Below are 3,894 nucleotides of genomic sequence, written 5' to 3'. Positions count from 1 at the left end.
CTGTGTAAAGAGGCAAATTTTGGAGAAAATGGTGAAGCATCCGCAGTAAAAGTAACCATCTCTAATATATGACAAAGCTTTTGCATATCATAAGAGAAATTGGAACAACCCAGTGGAAAACTTCAGGCACGGCACTACTTCACTGTATAGTAGAAAACGATTACGAAATAGAAAGTATGAAAGTAAAATAATAAAGGAAATGGAGAATAGATCCCAGAAGTTTCACCGTTCATCTAGTAGAAGTTCCAGACATACAGAATAGAAAGACTGGGCCGGGCGCAGTGGCTTACGCCTGTAATCCCAGCACTCTGGGAGGCTGAGGCAGGCAGATCACCTGAGGTCAGGAGTTCGAGACCAGCCTGTCCAACATGGCAAAACCCTGTCTCTACTAAAAATACAAAAATTAGCCCGGTGTGGTGGCGGGCGTCTGAAATCCCAGCTACTTGGGAAGCTGAGGCAGGAGAATCAGTTGAACCTGGGAAGCGGAGGTTGCAGTGAGCTGAGGTCTTGCCACTGCACCACACCCTGGGTGACAGAGCAAAACTACGTCACAAAAATGAAAAAAATTAAAAAAAGAATATTAAGACTGGGGAGAAGGCAGTACTTGAAGAAATAATGTTCTAGAATTTTCTGAACTGAACAAAGACACTTTGGGAGGCCGAGATGGGTGGATCGCTTGAGGTCAGGAGTTTGAGACCAGCCTGGCTAACATAAACACTGTCTCTACTAAAAATACAAAAATTAGCTGGGTGTGGTGACGGGTACCTGAAATTCCAGCTACTTGGGAAGCTGAGACAGGAGAATCGCTTGAACACGGGAGGCAGAGACAGCAGTGAGCCGAGATCACCCCACTGCCCTCCAGCTTGGGCGACAAAAGTGAGACTCCTTCTCAAAAAATGTATATGTAGCTAAGACAATTTTTGAAAAAGAAGAATAAGGTGGGAGGAATGGCTCTACCATATTTCAATACTTCTTATATAGCTACAGGAATCAAGACTGTGTAGTATTGGGAGAAGAATAGACACATAGATCACTGGAACAAAATAGAGAACCTGGAAATTGCCCCACACTGATTTTCCCCAAGAGACAAAAAGAAGGAAGGATCGTCTGCTTAACAAATGGTGCTGGAGCAGTTGCATATCCATAGACAAAACAACAACAACAACAACAAACAAACAAACAACAATAAGAAAACACCTAATCTTCATATATATATATATATATATATATACACACATATATTAAAAACTCAAGTGGCTCATAGATTTAAATCTAAAATATAACACTAAAAAAACTTTTACAAGAAAGAGTAGGAGAAACGTCTGAGATCTAGGCATAGTGAACGGTTCAAAAAGCATAATCCATAAGGAAAAAAATAAATTAGATTTCATCCAATTTAAAACTTTTGCTCTGTAGAAACCGCGTTAAAAGGATGAAAAAACAGGGTGTAAACTGGGAGAAAATGTTTGCAAACCACGTATCCAAGAAAGGACTCACATCCAGAATATATAACGGATACGTATAGTACTCTCAAAACTCAACGGTATGCCAGGCGTGGTGGCTCACGCTTGTAATCCCAGCACTTTGGGAGGTCGAGGTGGATGGGGGGTAGATCCCTTGAGGCCAGGAGTTCGAGACCAGCCTGGGCAACATGGCAAAACCCATCTCTACTAAACATACAAAAATTAGACAGGCATGATGGTTCGCACCTGTAATCCCAGCTACGCGGGAGGCTGAGGCATGAGAATCGCTTGAACCTAGGAGGCAGAGGTTGGAGTGAGCCAAGATCATGCCACTGCATTCCAGCCTCGGTAGCAGAGCGAGACTCTGTCTCAAAAACAAAACAACGGTAAAAACAAACAAACAAATAATTCAATTAGAAAATTATGAAGATATATGAACATACATTTCACTGAAGAGGAAATAAGCAAATAAGCACATGAAAGGCTGTTCAACACTTACTTGCTTCACTAGATGCAAATTAAGACCACGATGAGGCATCACTACACACTTATTACAACAGCTAAAATGAAAGACATAGTGACAATACGAAATGCTGGAAAGGATGCACAGAAACTGGACATCTAGTAAAATGCTGCTGGGAGGGTAAAATCTTACAGCCACTCTGGAAAGCAGTTTGGTAGTTTCTTATAAAACTAAACATGCAGTGACCATACAATTCATCAATTACCACTTCATAGAAATTAAAATTTATCCCCATCCAGAAACTTGTACATAATTGTTCATAGCAGCTTTATTTGTAATAGCCAAATAGCCGGATATAATCAATATGTCCAACAATAGGTGAATGGTGAAACTGTGGTACATCCATACCATGTAATACTACTCAGTAATAAAAATGAACCATTGGCCATGCGCGGTGGCTCACACTTGTAATCCCGGTATTTTGGGAAGCCGAGGCAGGCAGATCATGAGGTCAGGAGGCAAGTAGATCATGAGGTCAGGAGTTCGAGACCAGCCTGGCTAATATGGTGAAACCCTGTCTCTACTAATAATACAAAAATCAACTGGGCGTGGTGGCGTGCACCTGTAGTCCCGGCTACTTGGGAGGCTGAGGCACGAGAATCGCTTAAACCCGGGAGGCAGAGGTTGCAGTGAGCCAAAACCGCGCCACTGCGCTCCAGCCTGGGCGACATAGTGAGACTCCATCTCAACAACAACAACAACAACAACAACAACAACAAAAATATGAACTATTGATACACAAATATTAATAGCTTGGATGAATCTCCAGGGAATTATGCTGAGTGAAACAAGCCTCTAAAATGTTATATACTATGAGATTTCATTTGTACAGCATTGTAGAAAAGATAAAATTGTAGAAATGAAAAATAGATTAGTGGTTGTCAGGGGTTAGGGATGGTGGATAGGAGGAGAGTGAGTATTACTAAAAATGAGTAGCACAAGGGATGGCATTGTGGTGATGGCAATGGTCTGTACCTTTTTTTTTTTTTTTATTCCAAGACTGAGTCTCACTTTGTCACCCAGGCTGGAACGCAGTGGCAGGCTCTCGGCTCACTGCAACCTCTGCCTCCCAGGTTTGAGCCATTCACCTGTCTCAGACTCCCATGTAGCTGGGTATACAGGCACGTGCCACCACGCCTGGCTAACTTTTGTATTTTTAGTAGAGACGGGGTTTCACCATCTTGGCAGGCTGGTCTCGAACTCCTGACCTCAAGTGATCTGCCTACCTTGGCCTACCAATGTGCTGGGATTACAGGCGTGAACCACTGCACCTGGCCATGTTCTGTATCTTTTTTTTTTTTCTGAAATATAAGCTTTATTTTAAATTTAAAGAAATATTAAAAATAAACGTTTTTTACAAATTATAATCAAGCACTCAAAACAATTTAGGAATTTTAAACATAATTCTTAATTCAAAATAATGACAACCATAGAATACATTCTGGTGTTCGCCAATATGAAGTTTACTTAATATTAGTACTTTACATATGACTAACCATTCATCCTTCCTAAAATTCAATGATAACAGTGATTTGACTTTACAAGGTGAAGCCTTTTATGTAATACTCCATAGATAACTTTTTCAAATACAAAACATTTATACCAGCAAGGAAATTATAAAAACATATATAAAGTATACTGAAGGACGTGATTTAAAGGCTGTTCTGTATACATAGATATGTTTTACCTTAGAAAGTACAGATGCACATCAAAACACCTTCACTGAATATAGATGCCACTACATTCTCTTACTTACGTTACGAAGCAAAAGGCAGTTTCATAAACGTTGTTCTATTGTGTATCAACTGAAAAAAATGGATATTCCACAAAAAGGCTTTGAAGACACATGGGAGTGGAATGTGCCTACATTTAGAGCAGAGCTTTTACAGGACCACCTGTCTCCAGCCA

This window comes from Pan troglodytes, chromosome X (genome assembly GCF_028858775.2).
Source record: "Pan troglodytes isolate AG18354 chromosome X, NHGRI_mPanTro3-v2.0_pri, whole genome shotgun sequence".
NCBI lineage: Eukaryota > Metazoa > Chordata > Mammalia > Primates > Hominidae > Pan > Pan troglodytes.
Note: the sequence above shows the minus strand (reverse complement) of the source record.